The following is a 22,858-nucleotide window of genomic DNA, read 5'->3' on the forward strand; positions in this document are numbered from 1 at the left end:
AATGTTGAAATTTCAATATGATTGAATCACCTTTCAATCCATACTTAATCCTCCCAGTAGCACATTTACTACAGTATGGCTCCTATGCTCTCTCAGTTTACAGATCAAATGGTATGCATAAAAATTTCAAATACAGGTCGACAGGTTATGACAATTAAGTTTCATTTCAAGGATACAGAAATGGAATGATTACCTTTGAAATCAATGCAAACTTTGAATGCCATCTTTTGATAGTGTTGAGGATAAAACGTCTGCTTCAGTCATTTTCAATAAAAATGTTTAGTGTTAGGGAAGAAAGACTAATTACAACTTACCCAAAATACTTATGGTTCATAAACAAAGCAGAGTCCTTAGGCATTAATAGAAAATATGCATTACATGGACTGTGGTTAAATTCACAAATAAAAAGACAGGAAATAACATATAATTTGTATTTCACTATGAATTAAAACTTATGATTATTCAAATATGACCTTATACCAACACTCTCCTTTGTTCACATTCATAACTCCTGATGAAATATATGATTTAAGTAATGATTTTACACTTTTATGAGGTCCTTACTGGGCCAAAATAAATTTCAGTTTCAATATCAAATACTTTAAATTCATCCAAATTCTCAGATTTTAAAGATTGCCATTTTAAAAAATGTATTATTACTTTATCTAACTTGTATTAAAAAAAAAACCAAGAGGCCTGTGTAGGCTTAAGCTCACTCACCTAGATGGCATTTGGTTAATACAGTACTCAAATGGAAGAGCAGTGGCCATGAAATCTGTGCCAGTATGATGCTTTCTGGAAGTTTCTTCCACTGATTTTGACTGCATACATTGTCTAATATTGAAATGCCTTTTTGCCAGGTTGCTTTCTGTCAAAGTTGGTCCAATTCTGTTGATGGTATGTTTTATTTGTTCAATTTGTTTCAATGTTTTGCTATTTTCAGCAAAAGCAGTTATATATTTCAGATCACTTTATCAAATCTGGCTCCGATTTCTCATCAAATCTGTTCAAATTATGTGGCATGGTTTGCAATAAGCCCCCAGTTTGCTGGCGGATCAGTGTCATCTGTACCCCTTCAGTCCAGAATGCTCTCTGCCAGATTTGTTTTAAATGTGTCCAGATGTTCTAGAGAAGAATTTAAAATAGGAAATATTGATGCAGCCGGTAATTACTTGTAAGCTAGTACATACAGTAATCAATACAATAAAATATATGCAATAAAGTTGTTTTGCGAGGTTGTAAGCACTGAACTGCTAAAAGCAATGCAGTTGTTCCACTGAGAAAAACAGCTTCTCATTCACAAAAAATGATTTTAATAAGGCCATAGTTTAAAGAAATATTTATGCTGATTCAAGACTTTTGAAATTTTTATCAACAATTATCATGGATGCCTCATCACAACACCTGAAATGACCTAAATAGGTAACTTAACAAAGATGTGAATGATGGATATATTGACACAGGTATAGGCCTTATGTACCCCTTTCACCAATGTGGCAAGGCATACAAATGGTACAGAACTAATGCATTTATTATTGTTCTTTGGCAAAAAAAACAAGAAAGACTAACAGTAGTGTCTTGCAATTAGTACCCACCCGGCCTTTCAAATGGTAAATCATTCCCTCATTATAATGCTACACATGGGAATCATAAAGTATACCATCTTAAAGTAAGACTGTCTTAAAATGAAGTACATTGTGTACATATAAATTTACTACCGCTTAACAAAATTTGACCCATGTCAGTACCCACCTTATAAACAGAAACCCAAGTCAATACCCACCTTATAACAGGGACCCATGTCAGTACCCACCTTATAACAGGGACCCATGTCAGTACCCACCTTATAACAGGGACCCATGTCAGTACCCACCTTATCACAGGGACCCATGTCAATAGCCACCTTATAACAGGGACCTGTGTCAAAACCCACCTTATCATTGGGATCCATGTCAATACCCACCTTATAACAGGGACCCATGTCAGTACCCATCTTATAACAGGGACTTTCCGATACTGAAGGGTTTTATTTTGAGGGAGTGCTGCATTCTTATCCGTCTACAATTGCCCTACCAGGAAAACTGCACCACACCTAATTTTACATGTAATGGACAACACTGATAAATAATTACTGTAACACTCAAAAACACCTTTCTACGCCTTTTTGTGCTAAGGGTTTACCTTCTGTAATGGATTAATTGATTACTAGAAAACAAGTAGTACATATGATAAGTAGAAAATTACCACCTAATACATATTACAGATTTATTAACAGTGTCATGCCTGCATTGACTACCTACCATGATGATGTACATGGGAAATGTAATTTCAATTTACTCTAACTTCTTACCGTATAAGAATAATATTGTCCAGTAGAGGCATAACAAAATTTGCTCAAATCGGGTTTAATAAAAATACTGTAAATTTGGAATTCACTTAAAAATAGTAAAGCTCACTCAAAAATACTCCAGTGGTTTTGACTCCCTTCTATTAAAGTGTCATCAGTGCATACATTACATGCATTTTTCACTTTATTTTTTTCTAAATTCAAAACCTCTTGGCTCAAAGTATGCATCCAGTATTATTCATACTGGTCTTAAAATAATTTCTCGGCACTTCATACAAATTTAGTTTATCTAACATTTATTGCAACGCTTTGTTGCCACAGGTGCTTGACGCAAGCTTGATGCTGAAGAAAAAAAAAGGCAATAATCTGAAGGGAAACCATTGCTTTCCCGTCGTCCTCAACTTCGCCATGGAAACCAAAGTGCACCCTGTTACTTTTACCCGAATACATTCTGTAAATTTCTTTTTAAAAAAATAATAATTTAAAAAAAAATACTTAATAGGAATACACATCACATGGATTGTTTTTTGGTGATTCGCCTCTAGCGCGTCCACTAATGTTAAGACAGCAAAGGCCGATTTTGTTTCAATTGTGAATTTGCCTCCTTTTTCCTCAATATAAGGAAAGTAGTTCAGAGTATCAATAGCGACAAATTATATCAGATGTTTCTTTCTCGACTTAACGAAAAGGTTAAAAAATAAAATGCATTACGGAGTTGATTTCCTGAAAGCGCAGGGCCCAAGGCGGTTGCCTCGTTCGCCTTGCCCTAGGGCCGGGCCTGGGGCCTATTATATGGAATATTTTTTTCTGCAATTTACTCATCAGCATGGAATATATTGAAATAAAAAAGTAGATGCAGAAATTTGACAAAATACTACATGTTAACTGATGTAATTTTCATCACGACAAAAATTTATACTTTTTGACCATTCGACCCTATATTCACAGTGCGAGAAAATCTACACATAGTATGCACACATGGTAAGTGTGCATATTTCTGGTCATGAGATCAACAACAACAAAATCCAATAGAAGATATTTCCATGAAAAGAAAAGGATTTGATTCATTGCATAAGTGACAAACTCCGTATTTACACGAGTTGCCAAACAAGCAAATTTTCTTTTTTATATACTCAAACGTGAATTCTCGGGTGGCAGAGTGATCTAAGGCACCCCTATTTACAGATCACTGACATTCCACCTCTGTCCGCGTGGGTTCGAGTCTCAAATCAGCCAACGTGGGTGTGTGAGGAAGCTTGCTATTAATTTCCCAAGTGGTTCTTCCTGTTTTGTTTGGGTGGATATGGGAGTTGTTTTTTTTTTTGTTTTTTTTTTTGAGGGGGTGTGTGTTGTTATTTTGCTTGTTTATGTTGTTTTGTTTTGTCCATTATATTTGGCAGATAAATAACCGGGAAACCGGGGAAAAAAGCACCGATCCACGGGAAGCTGCTCGCAAACTTGATCACATACCCACGTTAGCCGAGCTAGAGACTTGAACTCACGCGGACAGAAGTCACTGATCTATAAAGGCGAACGCCTTAGACCAATCGGCCACCCGGGGCCCCGAAAGTGAAGCAAGTTTGCTTGATAACTAAATTCAATGTTGACAAATTAAAGTACATTATGTATGGCCTGAGTGAACAGAAAAATAAATAATGTATATGTTAATATAAGATTTCGTAGCAGCACATGCATGGAAACTACATTGCAAATTGATTTGGCAACAAGCCGTAACACTATAGATGATTTTGATTAATTATCGGAAGACTATTAAAGCGTAAAATATTCTTAATTATTATACAGAATTAACAAGCACTCATTAGAGGAACATATTTTTATAATGCATTTCGCAATGTTTTAATGCACAGCTTATTTTCTAATTTTCTATGACTATAAGATTTCAACGTTTTTATGTCAATCAGTAATTTTCAAGTCATTGTCACAATATGTAATATTCTTGTGAGAGAAAACATTGTAAGTTGATTTTAAAATTAAACATATTATGTTTATCTAAATGGGACAGATTTTAGCAACCAATCCAGTTGCTTCTTCTGAACTATCTGTACTTTATATCGTTCACTATAAGTAGAAAAATCGCTTTTTTGCTGATAGAAATGTATATCGAAAAATGGGTATGGCAACTGAATAATATACGGGTGTATTTACAAGAACAAAGTTTTGAACAAATAATTCCAACTTTGGTGAGATATCATCGCCTCCTCTCAATAAAAAACCAACACTTTCAGACGCGAATCCGCAAAACAATAAGAATTGTTAGATTTTCGTGAAAAATACGTACAAGTAGTCTACTTGTCACGTAACCGACAGTGAATCAACCAACAGTGAATCAACCAACAGTGAATCTCTACACCCTGACACAAAATATCACGAACTCTAAGGTGATCAAACTCGCTATCACCAAATCGTCAACAGAGTCCCGCCTATAAATGGTATGGCGTTATAAGTATAGATATAATTCCTGATTATAACCAGCGTGTCCTATTATTTACTTATTGCAAACATATCACTTAAAATGAAAGTGTTTGGTATGGAATCATCCTGCGTATTCAACGAACGTGTATCTGGGCCTCTTTCTAAGCGTATACTATTTCCGTTTGCACGTTAAGGAAAATGACTACATTATATGGGTATTAATGGGTAGATATTGGCCGTTCATAGTCTGACTTACATCGTATTTGTGAAATACAAGACCCATAATTGCCTGGCCCATTCGTACAAAAGTCTTATTTAGATGACGGCGAGATAAGCTTAGATACACTGGCATTATGTGACATTCAGAGAGAGAGTGATATCGTTTGTTCCCATCCTGGATATCTTGGGGTTTTTTACCTTCCAAACTGGATATGCTCAGATATGCATGTAGGATATTTAAAAAAATTAAGGAATATGTCCTTGTCTGATTCGGGTTTACCACTCTGATTTACTTGATACCTTCAAAAGAGCCTGTGACAAAACCATTCGAATTTCAGCATATCGGATAAAAACAAACAGGTAATAAACAAATGCATACTTCTTTAATATCTTGAAGCTGTAACCTAGAAACATGTGTAATGGGTATCTTTTAAATTTATTGATCATTTTTCTTGAGTTTGGAATTCATATTTTAAGTCAAACATCACGCAAAGTGCGTTGATGTAATTTCAGTCTTGCATAAAAATTATACTTATAAACATAATGGAAAAAGGGATTATTGAGATTAAATGGTCAAATTTTACATAAGTGTAAATCATCAAATCCCAGGCCTACTTTTGTCAAATATGTATCATAGTTTAAAATTATGGATACAGTGAAGATATGAAATACGCCATATACTGTACACACACACACACACACACACACAGATATATATATATATATATATATATATATATATATATATATATATATATATATATATATATATATATACACTAAAACGCGCGTGCGTTACATCTTTTACATCTTCCAGATGCCCTAAAATCGTGATCAAAAAGAGCCCTTGCACGAGTCGAAACGGAATGCACTTTAGTATTATCCTTTATAAATATGTACCTATAATGGGCTCGTTGAATATAATACTAATTAAGCAGCACGTAACTGTGAACGTTTTGTAAGATTTTCGTCGCTCATACGATTTGTAGTTACAAACTTTGTACAATAGAGGAATGCCCCTACTTCAGCATTGCAAATCTCGATGTCCACACGCTTGTCAAACAAAACGTCGGCTCAGATCCGCGTGATTCATTCAATGTGTGCGTACGCGTGCCAGTTAAGGTACGAGTGATTCAACACAACTCCTCTTAAACTGGTTTAGAAACTATAAGCGATGTAATATATATATATTAGTGGGAGGAGAGCTATAGACTAAAAGTGATGGAAAATTAATGGGAGGGGATTAGAAGGCACGACAGTCTTAAAGCTTTTATGTACACCACACACCTAACCACCCAGTTCCACGAAAGACGATGAGGGAGGATCTGGTCAGGACGGCAGTAGGTTATGAAATACACAAACTCTCCGTGATCGTTGATCTTAACTGTGTGTATGTATTATTTATACACAGAGCTATATAACTAATCTGCATAGAGTGTGCCATTTGTATTCGTTTGTATCCCAAAGTGTCGAGAAGTTGTTGATATGTAAATTTGTAACAATACATCAGGCAAACTCAAAGAGACCCCCACAATATCAATTTTCTGCCATATCTTACCATACAGCAAAATGAGTATCTCGCTGGTGTATGCGACCGTAACACTAAATTTTGCAATCAATATATCATGGGATTCAGTCATAAACATCTTTATTTTCTATTATTCCACTCACTAATACATTTTTGTTTTCTTAAGAAAGAGTTGCCTTTCAATCTAGCGCTATTTTCTTATTGTTTATACTATAAGAATAAAATAACCAAGAATTATATGGGTCAACTTGCACCAGGGAAAGGAAAAAGACAGAACGTAGCGGAAAATGTCAAAGAAAAGAAAATGGCTGCACTTCCACATTTAATTTTCCATCCCTGAGTTTGGTATTTTTACTTTCATTGGAATTTTGTTTTCTATACATCCATCGTTACTGACATATCTTAATATCTCACTAACCTGTTGCGAGACCGACACTATATCCAAAGAGTTGTCTCCCTTATATCATCCATAGCCATTTAGATAGTTCTTTATAAACTGCTGGTGGATGCTTTGTTCATTTGAAGATGTGTTTGAGTGCGTGATTTATATTTTAACTTAGCTTTAACAATGTTTCAGTCATAATCATGTCACTACGATGTCTGCAGGCTTTTTTTGGTGATATCTTGCAATGGGGCATCACGCCGCAGACATGTAGCATCTTGTCCCACCCAATCACATTATCCTGACACCAGACCGAACAGTCCTAACACTAACCTCTTAATGCTGTGCGCCGAGCGAGTCAGCTGCTAGTACCATTTTTATAAGTTTCTGGTATGACTCTGCCGCGGTTCCAACCCGCGACCTCTCGCATCTGAGGCGGACGCTCTAACCACTTAGACCACCGGAGCGGTCAGCTGAAGAGGTAATAATTCATATACGACCCCAAAGTATTGTGCAAGAAAGCGTGCTTTTTTCTCGACATTTTGTTTCATATAAAATGAGCATTTTTAAATGATTTTTTAAAAAAAATTATTCCAAAACGACTCGTTTGATCCACAATGGAAGCTCCAGCTATGTAAAATCAGAATTGGACGTTATTTGAATAGGAGTTCTGTGTGATGAAATACGGTGCACTTGACGATATACAATCTCCGCCAACACAGTTTCATATTCGCAGGTGTTTTCTATTCTAACAAAGCTATTTTCATATTTTCACCAGAGACCGAAAACAATCGTGCTCCACTTATTACTGTGTGACAGTATACACCAATTTTATTGGTGACCGTAATTACGCGTACGCTCATCTTCAGCGTGGGAAAGTAAAGACTGTGTTTACCCCAAGCATATGCTTACAAGTATATATATATATATATATATATATATATATATATATATATATATATATATATATATATATATATATTGTATGGCCTCCAGATCTGTAGAACTATCTACCTTGACTCGTGGCTCGTACGCATCTGCGCTACAAGGAGATACCGTACCTGTTCGGTTACCACATGAGACCGAATTTCAAACCAGCTTCAGTTCATATCTTAACCTGCATTCTTGTAGTAGTAGTAGTAGTAGTAGCAGCAGCAGCAGTAGTAATAGTAGTTGTTATTATTATTATTATTATTATTATTATTATCCTTTACAAGTCAGTTCCTTATTTTATCTCGTATCAGTGAAAGCAGGTTTGTAACAAATACATCTTGTATTCCAGCGCTGCCAGCAGTGGCGGCGTCAACATATGTTGCATTTTTGTTAAAGTCTCAAAAAATCATGTTCAGTATACCATTGCTCTGATGAAAGGGGCGCCCGCAGAATTATTGGGGTGGGGTGGGGGCAAACGTATAGTGGTCAGCTATTAAGTTTTACGGATGTAGGCCAAAGCATGTTTAGATTTGAAGTCCGGGACGAAGCGGCAAGTGTCTCCTCCCCGTTGTCTCTATGTGCGAGCGCTCATGTCTGATAGCTAATACGATTTTGTGTTTTGTCTCAAATCGTGTACAATATACCATTGCTTTGGTGGCCGATAAGCTTTTGTGGTTCTGTCTCAAATCATGTACAATGTAATATTGCTTTGGTGGCCGATAAGAAATGTTATTTTTACAATATTGACAAAAGATTACAGTGGACAACCCTACTGTATGGCTCAAAAACTATCCTGGTGAACAGATGTTTCAAATATCCGGTTCTTTTTATAAGTTCCAGTTTAACAGCTGTTTGCCCTGAAGGTTTGAGTTTGGATTTTTCCGAGCTTAATGCAGTCATTGCACAAGAACATATAAGCTATAAATAAAGGTCTTAGAATATATTTGATCCAGTATTGTTCGAGTCGCGTGCACGAATAGATATACTTGGAAGTTTCCTATTACCATTGATGCCTCATTGGTCATAAATGTGTATATGTGGTGTACAACCTAGCAGTCTGTCCCATAAAGGCAATAACAATTTGCCTTGATCAACAATTTATCATGCTGAAACAAAATTGACATAATTATTTGCCTTCTAATAAAGATACTATAAGAAAAGCTGTTTTCTGTTCAGTATGTTGAAGTATGTTTTAGGAGTCTTTCCTGAGATTCAAGGAATTCGTTTAAGCTCTGTACAAGGCCTACATACTCGATATAAATATTATATTTGTCCTTTTATGACGTCATCATGACAAATACCCATAAGTTTATATCGATGCATTTATTTACTATTTTGAACATCACTCACTGTTGGAACAAAATAATAAAGTTCCTTAATTCTCCCCCTCTCCCCCCCCCCCCCAAATCGAATACTGGTTGTTTTTGATTGGTTTAATTTAACTGCACCTTAACACATTGGCTATAATATATCACATCGAGGAAACCGGATCATAGCACATTTCGAGGGACACATTATGACATGTTTAACCGATATCCGTTGACAAATATACCGCACTGAGTAGTGAATGACATTGGTATGACAGGGAATTGGACTGCACACGTTTCTCGCGCTTTCTGACATCTGTCCCCACCCCATACATCAATCTGAACCAATATGAAAGGCCATCCACTACCATTGAGAATATACGGTAACCCCTCCGCCCCATACTCTTTTGGACACTGTATGGTGGGAAAATCTTAAATCGAATCTAGCAGGGAACAAAAAAAAACAACAACCGAAGATATCTTTTTATCGAATGAATCGGTCTGTTGATCTGGCGTTAACTGCTTGCTTTATCTTCCGATCTTCTCCGTGACTGAGGGACTTTATTTGTAACAGTCAAAGCGCCAGAGAGAACACAATTCACTAGTTTTCTCCTGACTAGCACGATAAGACAGGATACAAGGCTTTCCAAAATTGCATAATTTTTTTTTTCTTTAAGCCGCATGAATATTTGCTGACCAGCTAATCTCACTTCTCAATAACGATAGAGAGGAAATTCACGATCTGCGCCATCCACAACTGATCGGAGATGTTAAGTCTGTTCTTACCGTAGTAACAGCTTGTGGGAAAACATTTTGATATGTCGTATTGAAATATATACTCATTTTACTAAGGTTTCTTAAACGGACAACTGGGTAAATAAAAGACTTGGAAAATTACCACCAGCAAATATAATTGATCTTGCATTTCACTGATATGAAAATCAGCAAAATAACATTGAACTGTTTGGCTGCTTTTGGTTAGAAGTTGTCTGACTGTATTTTAAAATTTAATTGAATCGCCCTTTGTTACTAAATTAAGAGCAGCAACCGCGTTACAAGAACAAAGCCTCATTTATATTTATGTCTGATATGTGAAAAGCCAGGATCCATGCTATATTTCCTCTGTTTTGCTTTAATGCGTTTAGTTCTACCAGCTACTCGATATTTTAATGTATACTGCAAACTGCATTCTCATAGTACAGCGTAACAAGCTCCGTGGCCGTGAAGGCAATTTTCAGGCAGTTGAACTTCAAAAAGCGCCACGGTTGCAAATTTAGATGCACTAATGAGTTACAACTGTCTTGATCGGTTCGTTGTTATTGTTTGATAACATCCAGCTCCAGTTGGTACCTTGGGCAATTTATGATTTTGTTACAGAACACGCTGTTTGGAAACGAACAGAATGTGGATCATGGACTTAGATTACAATGATTTTGATCTTCTTCTAGCTGATCCAGCTATTTTGGAATACTATTTTTGACGCCTTTCAAGTAATGATTTTCATCATGCAAGTCAATTTATTTGGTACCAGTCCGATTAAAATCAGACTTTTAAACTTACTTCCTATTCTACCGATAGCTACTACACGACTATTCAGGTTATGGAGTAGTTCGAGTTTCCTTTTTGTCTTTAATCCGCTGACAGACGAGAGGAAAGTAAGTCGTTGCTGAAAATTGACCCGGATCTGTCCATTTGCATTCCGGGTCACATGACTATACAAATCTAGCAATCTACATGTCAATGACATCAGAGGTCATTTAGTCACGTGATATTGACATTAAACAAATTTCCAAAGTTGTACATAGAATTTGGGCATATTATATAGAAGTCACTTAATGTTTGTAAATAAATTTAATGCACACTTACTTCTCAACATATTTATTCTGAGAACAACGACCACAAACCTGTCGGTATCGCAGCAGGGTGGAGAAAACCATTTTCAAGAAGTACCGAGCACGTGTCGGTGATGATTTTGTTGGTGTCACGTGACTACCACATTGACACATGCTCTCTGCGTAGTGAATCTGGTTTTCTTAAAATTGCTGCAACATTTATAAATTTTCGGTCGTTGTTTTCACAATAAATATTTTAAGACGTTTACACTTTTTTCATTTTTTATAAAAATGACGTGATTTTCATTTATATGTTCGATTTGTTTTCCTACAGCAACACTAGAAATGGTTTAGTGTTGATATCACGTGACCGTATGACCTCCGATGTCATTGACACGTAGGTTGCGAGAGTTGAGTAGTCACTTGACTAGGAATGCAAATAGCCAGATCCAGGTCGAATTTCAGCAGCGATCTACTTTCGTCTCGTCTATCAGCGGAGTAAAGACATAACGAATGCTATGATCGCTATTTCTGAGAAAATAAATCATAGTCCCATTACCATTAATACTGGCCGCCATGCATAGCCTATCATGTGCTGAAAATGGCGTTAAACTCCACAACAACAACAATTTCGATGAAAGGTCGTTCCAGTTTGTTGGGCCGGCTAGTAAGCGGCTACCCCGTGCCGACACCAAATGATATCGGCGAATTCCAACCTTTCGATAGGGAATGGACTCTGACCCTACACCCAACATAAATGTCCAAATATAAAAAAAATGGGCTGACAAGTGTCAGAGGAGACTCAGACTAGTTATGGAGCAAATCTGAAGATTCGCGACGGTCAATATTAGTATTAATTTTGAAGAATGCGCAATAAGTCACACACACACACATTAATATATATATATATATATATATATATATATATATATATATATATATATATATATATATATATATATATATATATATAAACTTTGGGGCCCCGAGTGGCCGAGTGGTCTAAAGCGCTCTCCGTTACGGATCACTGCCATCTCACCTCTGTCTGCATGGGTTCGAGTCTAGGATTCGGCTAATGTGGGTACGTGAGAAAGCTTGCCAGTAGCTTCTCGTGGGTCGGTGGTTCTTCCCCGGGGTTTTCCTGGGTTCTTCCTCCACCATTAATACTGGCCGCCATGCATAGCCTATCGTGTGCTGAAAAATGGCGTTAGACCCCACAACAACAACAATATAAACTTTCATAGATTTGACATTATCCATAATAGGTTCTTGATGAAAAAAAACTCAATACAGTAGGATTCCACCGAGGTGCTTATTCTTACGGCAGTGCTGTTAGTACAGATATGGCGAATATTGCTGGATGTGTGTTACAGTTGCTGTGTGTGTGGAAAGTGGTGATAGCAGTGTTCGTGCGTTATCTGATAATATCTTCTTGCTGGTAATAATATGGTCATTAGCACCATGTTTCTACCTGTCTGTATTGCGTGGTCACTTTGTTCCAACATGATGAGGTGTCAAACTCTGCCAAGGGCAACGTCTGGTCATACTTAATGTTTTCCTCACGTAAAAGGACAGTTAACATACTAGATACTGATGACCTAACACTGACATTAATGTCCCATAATGACTTACGTTATGGCGGGTCGAGTGATGTCTGGGTCTAGCCTTTTACTCAGGCGGTTTAACCAGAAGGCAACATGGGCAGGATATCGTATGATCATTCTCGCCGACGGCCACCTTTTTTAAAACAGAAAACTTCTAATAAATCAGCGCAGTGACGATCGGATTCTTGCACTGATCGAATGATTAACACATAAACTGATTCTGGAATGTACATAACAGAGATGGTTTGTGTCTAAAAAGGAAACATGTTTTTGTAAAACTACTCAAAGAGCTCGTACATATTGCTGGTGGACTTAGAGCCAATTTGGGTAAGTCTGCGTCATTATGGTGCGGGGTTTTGTGATAGGTTAATGAAGATTTCACACACACACACACATACACATATATATAGAGAGTACCTGGATAGAGCAAACTGACACTGTCCTATACTAATTAACAAATATCGGCCTAATGCTTTGAACTTCGCAAAATCTTTGAATATTAGCACAATAGCAGGAAGTTAAACGAGGACTAATCTTGATATGACATGCTTGAATACCGGCATTTCATATATATATATATATATATATATATATATATATATATATATATATATGTGTGTGTGTGTGTGTGTGTGTGTGTGTGTGTGTGTGTGATTCATATAATAAGACTTTTTATCTTCCGTAATTGATATCATGTCTACTTATTCATTGGTTGTCTATTTATCAAAATTTGTAAGCATATGCAAAATGACAAATGAGAGCAAGTAGTAAACATATATTGTATCTCCATAGCGACCAACATACAATAATATAAAATTTACTAAAATATTTTAATGGATTTAAGTGACCTTATTGTAAATACACTCCCTTCCCAAAAAATAATTCATCTCTGGAAAAGGTGTCCCTTACCAAAAATTAATTTGCTGTGGGGGGGGGGGGGAAAAACAGCTGGCAAGAACCACTTACTTCTACAGGTACAATTCACCAAATCGTATAGAAAGACTTGTAAATTACATTAATTTTCTTATGCTATACACCTGTTTAAAAGTATAACGTATGAAATCAGACTAGGCTTTTGACAGAGTGATGCGTTTCTCATTATGGTTCATTATTCTGATAACATATTTAACTCAACCAAGACATAAGCTTCGATATGTGCAGCCACTACTGATATTTTTTTCTTAATTCCTTTGCTCTTTTCTCTTTCTTTCTTTCTTTCTTTCTTTCTTTCTTTCTTTCCTGCCTAATTGCAGGATACACTTGATATCTATTATAGAAAATATTTATCTTCAATTAGCAATGAAAAATACTCGAAAATATACAGAGCCCTTCATCACACAAAAGAGATCCATATCACTTTAGCTGTGGGCCAGCTTAGTTTTACTTGTACAAAGTCACGAAAGTCATTAAGTCGGGCGGACATCGGAAAAACTTATGCATAAGCTTGAAGTAATAAGTTGTTGAACACGTGTTTTCCTTAGTAGGAAATCTGTTATTTTGAAATGTTCATTAATTATATTGTTTGTGTTGAATGATTTCCATCTAGTTACGAAACAATTATTTCTTTGTGATGTAAATATGCAGTCCTCCCACACATATACGGAAGTTAACAAAATGCTTGCAAGGACAAAGAAAGAAAACTTTATCAGTCGGATGAACTCACTTGTAGTAATATAACAAATATGAAGACTTCATTTTTTATGTATCAAGGTGAGAGCTCTCTCTCTCTCTCTCTCTCTCTCTCTCTCTGATGAAAGAAATAGTGAGCTGACATTTTGGGTGTATCATAAAATCGTTACTTTAAATAGTTTTGTTGCTTTCACTGAAAGTCGTTGGGCAATTCGTATCCGTGTTCCCTAATTTCCCGATGTTTTGTGAAAATACTTTTCTATACTTAGTGAAGAGGCAAAATAACATGTATAGATAGTTCTGCTTCATTTTAAGACTTGTATTAACACTTATAATGTATCCCAAAAAATTCTCACGACGAGTTTATCAAAACTTTTATGTTATGTTTTTCTTCTACGTTTAAACTTAAGATTGCAAGTTAACCGTTTTATGTTGCAGTTTGAGACAGCTTGTACAGGAATTGTTTTAATTAATATAGATAGTTTAGTGGAAGGATTTATTTCACTAAGATAGATGTCGTAGAAATGAATGGCTTTTAATAACATTTATGTATACAGTGTTGTTTCATGGTGGTTATTGGTTGAACTTAAGTCATTAATTCATCGGGTGGATAATGAAATCGTTACGAAAGTGTTCAGTCATTCATTGGAATGAGGTTGAAATCGCTCTGTAAGCGTCAATTCATAGATGTTCACTCATTCGTACAGCGGGAAGAGGTAGAAATCGTTTTGTAAGTGTTAATTCATAGTGTTTCAGTCATTCATACATTATAATGAGGTTGAAAACGTCATGTAGGCATTAAGTAGTCATGGTTCAGTTACCCGTACTGCAGGAGGAGGTTGAAATCGCTTTTAAGTGTTAATTCATAGTGTTTCAGTCATTCATACATAGGGAGGAGGTTGAGATCACTCTCTAAACCTGTCCAACAGTTTGGGACCGACCAATTAATTTTTGGGGTGGGTGGGCTGAGACATTGACTTTCCTTCGAGCCGGGATATTTTTTTTTTACCGATAGAAAATTTACTTTTTACAATTTTACAATTATTGGATATCGTGTGTGTGTGTGTGTGTGTGCTATAAATCACTGTATATATTTTTTAATGTATATATGATGGTTGGAAAAGTCTTTACCAAAAATCCCAGTGCACCCCACCCATCCGAAAATTAGATGGTGGATGGTAGGCCCCATAGTTCCTTCCATGATGCTGATCAATTACTCTGAACCCGTGTTCTTGTTTATGCGTGTACCATTTTATACTATGAAAATAATCTGTGCGATTAAACAATTTGATTAAATAAGACCATGACATTTTAAATAGAGTGACAGGTCGTCGCCTATTAAAAGACCATGGCTCATTATCTTCAACGAATGGATCCCGTAACCTCAAATTGAAAAAGGTCTAAAGGTACATGCAACTTCTTTTGTTAAATTTAATTTATGAGTCAAGCCCGAGAACTCTGGGCATATTAAATTGAGTGCATCCCCATGGCTAGCCCTGATGCTTGGCATGCTTTGTAAAGGGTCAGTAAGCGTATTAAAATTGGAGTCCTGTTTTGACATATCATTTAAATCTAACTTAATCGTCTTATACCCGAGTGCCCACATCAGCCATGTCGATGCCAAGCTAGTGAGAACTATATTTTTTGAAATTATGTTGTTTACGACTTGATACATTTTCTGAATCGAATGTGTTTAACTATATGGTCAACGGCAACTACTTTATCCAACAGCTGACCAATAGGTAACAGCTCCACATGGATAAATTAATCCCTTCTTTTGATCTAATACTGCTGATACCTGATTTCTGTAATCACATAAGGATCGCAGTCTGCCTTAGTTTCGGGGAGTTGGGGGTTCGGGGGGTGTTTCTTTTTTCTTTTCTTCTGATCTAACCACTTGCTCAACTTTCTGCCTGAAATGGAATAAAGGGTTGATCTAGTTATGAACTCGTCTTTTTCTTGGTACGAAGACAATAACAAGCAATGGATTAGTATTCTTCTATCCATAGAAAACGCTAGTCGGTGGCAACCACTGCAAAACTCATTTTCTTTAGATCCGAAACAAGTGATGCCCGATAGCCAATAAATTAAACTGATTGAGTAGCGTCATCAGATACGATTCAGAAATAGATCTATCATTCACATCATGCCTGTCCACTTCAATCAATGACATAATGACTTCAAGACTGGTGTGAATGTCTTCTATTAATGGAGAATTTTTTTGGCTGTAGGCTGACATTTTATAAAAGCATTAAGCATAAAAGATGATATGTTTAAGGAAGACGATGAAAAGAGATGGACTTAAAAGAATATTCTTCTCGATTTTATTTCGGTATGATGAACCAGGCAATCTTGACTTGAGTATTAGAAGTTACAGTTTCATCGACTGGTTCAACTTACTTCATCATGTCTTTTCCATATGCTTAAGTTAAATCGCATGCCATACTATCTTCATAGTCATAAAAGCCATTGAGAAAACATAGCTGTTACACATTTACTTGAAATGGACTATTGCCTCTACACGATACACGTCTTGCCTTTCTGATTAGCACGTGCACGTGCATTTAGTTATCCCATCTAAGATAAAAAGCATTTTATGCTTGGGCAAATGTTATACACTTGGACAGAAATCGGGCGTTATTAACATCAGCAATATCATATGGCAATGCAAACAAAATAGTTTTCATGTTTCTTTACAGCTTCTTTGATCGTACATGCTGGGCGAAAGCAACTTTGCTTCCTTTGTCCGGCATCGAGCACCAGTAACACCTTGAGCCTTTTTTATTTCAATTATTGGGCCTTGATCTTAGCACCGAACAATCGTAAACACAAACATCGTTTAAAAGAAAAATATCTACCGCTAAACACTTTCTGATTTTAGGACCTTGAACTCATTCTTTGCTAAGTATAAATATTTCTGCCGTATATAAAAAACAAAAACATTTGTTTAGCCACGCACCACAGCCATGTATACAATTTCACAAGACTTTGTATGGTTTCATATATCCGACTGAACCCGTTTCATACCATTAATGTTTACAAAAAAGAGTTTTTAAGAAAAATATCTTAAATGCTTTTATAAATAATTGTTTATTCTAATGTTGTCATTTTAACAGATATGCCACAAATCAGAATTTTCTATCGTGACAACAAAAAGTCATTGGTTGTTTATAAAATTCTCCAAACATTAAATATGATAATTGTTTTCTATCGTCTGATATTGATTTTAAGCACGAAAAATGCTGTGCTCTCATTTTCAGACGGAATTTGCAACGTAATGATATTTACCTTCCGTAGGAATCAGTTTCAACGATCGAAAATAGTGTACTCTAATTATATTTGTAACATATTTGCTTGGGGGGGGGGGGGGAGGCTAGGAATATCCAAAAGTTAATTGCTATCGATCTACACCAGATGACAATCGAAATTTCAACCCGATTACGACTGGCTGTTGCCGATATTGAACTGGCTGTTACCGATATTGGAGTGATATATGAACGTTTTAGGCTGCTTCTTATTTCATTTTTAATTTTCTTGCTGGAATAATATACATGATCTTAGAATATCTACATATAGTTATTGAGCTATAAAGCAATAACTAAATTCTCAGGCATTTAAAATCATTCGCGAATAAAAAAGAAAGTTCGTCTATTTTTTCCCTCTTTTTACATGAAATATTTGTGATTCAGTTCTTTCACTTTAATTTGATCTTCACGGGTGCTCCATTATCATTCCGACAAATAGCACTTGTAGACAAATTAACTGTTATTCTTTCAAACGGTCTTATCAAGCTTCATGCTGGTATGTTAATTCTTAAGACTGGCTTATCGTGAAACAACTGAACATTCAAATGGATTAGAAAATTGTTTTATCTAAGCGCCAATCCCCACGGTAGTCCCGTCAGTTTCTCTCATGATACCCATCAATATCCGGTCAAATAGGTTTATCTTAATGGGTAGGCAGAACCACGCGCCAACACAGCGGGATTCGTCTAATGCCTCTTTTGGGCTATTTAGAGGTGCCCATTGCTGTCCGAAGCTGTAAATATAACTGTCAATTGATAGCTAAGGAAAGTGGTTGCATATTTCCTACCTCAAGACCCGCATGCTTTTAATAGTCTTTGATAATACTGACAGCCGCAATTTCATCATAATTCAACAGATTAAACGTCTTTTTGTTTAGCCCTGTTATTGGACATTAGAACAGTCTGTAGTCGGTTCATTGGGCGTTATAAACGTCTGTAGACGGCACACGCGAAAATACAAAAGTAGGAAAAAAGTAATGCCCAACTTTGAAATAAATGTCATGTATTTACTCATCAATCAAGAGATACTTTGACCCTTTCTTTTACCGCCCTTTCACTGCTTATGTATCTTCACGTCTTAGTTGTGGCAGTCACCGAAATGAAAACGGCTTCTTCTGTTAAAAAACATTAAAGTGTCATTAAAAAAAGAAAACATTATTTAGGAGGGCTATGGATTCAACTAAGCAAAGAATCGCTTGGAACAGCTACTATTGGTAAAACCTGTTCACCACAGTACAAGCGGTAGAAATTAAAAGTCCCAGACACATTCTCATTAAAATTTGGAAAAAAGAACAATAAAGTACAGTAATAGAGAGTTCTGAACCATTCAAAGGTAATTGTCACAAACAAGCAATCGTGATAAAACTTTATTTATTTTCTGTTAGTAACCACTTTAGGAGTTTACTAGAAGTAATCTTGATACGCAAGTCCGGATCAGGAAGTAGTTTAAAAGGCGAGTAAACGTAACGGTTATACTTAACTACCAGAATGGCACGACTCATCGTGACAGCAGATCCCATATAAAGGGCAATTCTGCGCAATAAATGTCAGTTAGTTCTTCTGGTTCACTCTGTTTAATTAAACCGGATTGAGCCTTTTAAAAAAGAATCCGTTAATATGTGAAAGAATATCAGTAATTTACTTAGAGAGCTTCATGAAAAATATGCATCATTATTTTGAAATTTGAAGATTTTCTATACATGTAAATCTGACTAATTCGTAGTGGAAAATTGTGTTCTTAGAGCAAGGAGTAGTGTATACAACGTAAACAGACTTTGTGCTCAGTCGTTTACAAATCTAAATGTTTAACACAGATCAGAGTGACCCAGTGGTTAAATGCTGGACTCAAAATATAACGGGTTCAGGTTTGAATCCTACTCGGACAAGCTCAGCTCAGCTGTTGTAGTGTGTGTCTGGACAAGTGTGTGTCTGGACAAGGCTAAATAAACAAGACCCACAGGTTATCATGATACACGTCTGTATTTAGACGGATCTGTAGATAGCGTGTGCTAAAATGTCATTGTATCCGAAATAAAATTCCAAAATGTGTGCAATACATACGTACTAAATGAACAATTTGTAAATACATATTTCCTTCACAAAAAAGCAAAATCAGCTTTTGGGGGGAGAAGAAAACGCCGTCATTTTTTCATGTGTGTGTATGTGTGTGTGATATGGATTTTTAGCGTAGCTTTAACAATTTTTCAGTCATATAGCTACGATATCAGCATTTTGGCAGTTTGTAGTGATGTCTAGCACTGTGGAATCATGCCGCAGACACATAGCATCATGTTCCACCCAATCACATTATCTTAACAGCAGGCCGAACAGTCATAAACTAACCTCTTAATGCTGAGCACCTAGCGAGACAGCTGCTTGTATAATTTTTTTTATAAGTCTTTGGTATGGCTTGGGAGGGGTTCGAACCCGCGACCTCCCGCACCCGAGGTAGACGCTCTAACCACTTAGGACACCGAAGTGGTTTGCATCAATGTAATTTAATCCCACATAATGTACTATTACTTGTCTATAGTTTCAATTATATGTGATTTATTTCGGTATACGTACGGTTATCTTGTAAAGAATTATGTATTTTATGTTACCTATAATTGCATACGTATTCGAAGAAACTGCGCGAGAATTTCTGCTCTTTTCTCGAATATTACCTACCGCTTAACGTATATAGTTGCCTTTATAAGTCGAGCCAACCTATAGACAACAAAGCACCTGATCTGCAGTATCATTCGTTTGACCTTAATGTAAATACAAACAAAATCGATGGAGAAATAAATCTAGCTAATTTGAAATCCGTACATTTATTTGAGATTTTTATTCGCAACAGAACATTCAGCTTAAAATTTTGTGCTAAATCGCAATCTTATTATCTGGGTTTGTTAATGCTGATTTTACCCATTTCACTACTCATATAGTAACAGTTTCTCTTGGAGAATACCGTTTCTACTCGTTTATAGGTCGAGTCCAGATGCAACCTGAACAGTTCCAGATCTGCCGTCGCGTAATGCTTCGGCAGATCTGGGTCTGTGCAGTTTGTTTGGAGTAATCAGTAAAACAAACATGATAGACCCTGATCTGGAGACGCATTATGCTACAGCAGATCAGTGTCTTGGTTGTTTGCAGTTTGCCTCAACTTAAAAGGGAGTACAAAAGGTATATTAACTACTTTGTTCAGTTTCTCATCAGTGCGCTTTTTAAAGATATGCAAATCCAATTCTGTTGCGCTAAAATAGCAGAGGGTTCCTATTTAAATTGTGTTAAATATCAATGGATACTTTGTTCTTTTCTTCCTACGTGTGCACATTAGTGACAGTAAAAGCGTCGGTCCATGTACCGACGTAACCCAGGCACTAACAAGACGATGCCTCAAACATTGTCTATATGTGCATCTACAATCTTCTTGGGGTTTTTTTTTAATGCATACCATAGATGTTCTTGCTCACTTTCCCATGACCATGATATCCCACTAAAATGCAGGCGTTTAAACTTACCACTCATATTCAGTTGCAAAAGTCAGTAAGAGTACATATAATGGCAGAGAAAAAAATGAAAGAGCAGGCGTTAAACAAGGCGCCGACGTGCCAGATAAGAACATACGCGTCTTTTGTACACAGAAGCTAGCATTTGTGAGGGTAGCTCTTGTTTTTCTTCTCTTTCTTTTGCGATTCGCCGTTAATACACCGTATTACAGACGAACACAGACGGTGTATCAGAGATGTCAACAATTTGTGCTGGCCAGCATTTAAAAAAAAATGTTGGAATAAACTGAAGTAGACCCCGTGTGTACAACCTGCCTCTTCCTGTTTGTGGGTATCTATGACTGTTGGCCACACGGAAAGGAGTCACAAGTAGGGGTGAGATAATACAAGTATTTTTAGATCAGCATGGCCTTTGTTAATAATTTACTAAATTTTTAGGGACTTTTTTGTATCCGACGTAAAATAACAAAGGTGTATTGTTAAGGGTTAAATATAAATCAAAGCAGCAAAAATAAAAAGGTTATTAATGATAGTGTCCTATTTTGGTCATGAAAATGAATCAGTGCCTTTGCCAGACCTTGTCTCACTAGCATACTTGTACTTATATTTTCTTTGTTGGATTCCACATGAACACCGGTAACATAAACGAGTGTCTTCGATATTTGTAAAACAAGAAAAAGAAACCTAAAACTTGGTAATTAAAACTACAAGAATTAGAATGTTGACATGTCCGTCTGTGGTGTGAAATGGCTTTACGTCTCGTGCGTATAAGACAAATGTTGTTCGCCCCATCGCTTTCACTTCACGGTGCTAAGTTTGCAGATAAGACGAGAAAAGAAACCATGTAACTTGTCTAGGCATCCCGAAAACTCTGCTTATTTAAGGGGATCAGCAGCAATTACACAAAGATGTGGCCATAGTTTGAGCTGCCTGTTGTTTTGTGATTAACATCTAATTCACGCTGCGGATGAATACACCGACATATTTTAGATCTCCCGTTGCACTGTGGGAAAGTACCAGGGCCCAGAAAAGAACAATACTTACCCAGAATATATTCTCTTATCTATTCATATCGAATTAATAGACGGTAAAATCCCATGAATGTCAGTGGGAAGGGGTCTTATTTATAATTTTATATCTGACAAATATAACGGGGTGTCAAGTTAATGGGCAATAGGCAATCGTAAACTAGTTCAGAACTGTTAGGCAGCCGACGACGTTCCGAGTTGTCTGCCGTATTAGTTTATGAAATACCAACTGCAATCCTGACTCTGTCCCCAGCACTTTTATCAGCCTGAAGTTTAACAGTAGATTTTTCGAGCTATTAAAAATGTGCGTGCTACATAGCTTCTCAAATTTATTTACATATGATATATGATATTACAAATGACAGTCATGACTGGTGACTCGCTGACAAAATTATCTTCCCCAAATTCTTAGAAACATTAGACGTGATCAGAGAGGGAGAGAAACGTTTATCACTTTCAATAGACTGGCAGTATCAAAGGAAAGCATTTTCTGAGACGAGTCTAATGGAAGAAAAAAACACCAAATAAAACTCGTTCATACTTTGTTCAGACCATTTTTGAATTCTGCAAGTACCCATGCATTCCATCGACAAGAATTCTTGCTCTTCATCTCACATTAAATACTCATTCCTTATGAAAGAAAAGCGTCCACCTTGAAAGGAAATTTGACTAGCCTTTGCAGGAAATCGTTTACATCCTCACGTGACTGTCTCTACTATTAAATACCTAATTATTAGATCTCTGTTAGTCCGAGCAGGATATTCCTTTATCATTACCAGATGGAAAGTTTTAGATACGATTAGTGTCTTTATCATTAC

The 22,858-nt window shown here is 36.4% G+C and overlaps 1 protein-coding gene and 1 long non-coding RNA gene across 2 annotated transcripts in view; one reads left to right on the forward strand and one right to left on the reverse strand.

The window, feature by feature from the left end:
* Positions 1-22,858, forward strand: part of LOC149770054 (uncharacterized) — a 90,366-nt gene that overhangs the window by 36,848 nt on the left and 30,660 nt on the right. The window lies entirely within an intron of this gene.
* The window catches only part of LOC149770055 (uncharacterized), a 101,178-nt gene continuing 90,693 nt past the window's right edge, over positions 12,374-22,858 (reverse strand). The window contains exons 2-3 of the long non-coding RNA XR_016418976.1: positions 16,013-16,127; positions 12,374-12,718 (exon numbers count right to left, since the gene is read on the reverse strand). This is a non-coding gene — a long non-coding RNA (uncharacterized LOC149770055). The remainder of the gene's footprint in view (positions 12,719-16,012; positions 16,128-22,858) is intronic.

This window comes from Sinohyriopsis cumingii, unplaced genomic scaffold (assembly GCF_028554795.1).
Source record: "Sinohyriopsis cumingii isolate HCF-2022 unplaced genomic scaffold, ASM2855479v2 utg002807l, whole genome shotgun sequence".
Taxonomy (NCBI): Eukaryota; Metazoa; Mollusca; class Bivalvia; order Unionida; family Unionidae; genus Sinohyriopsis; species Sinohyriopsis cumingii.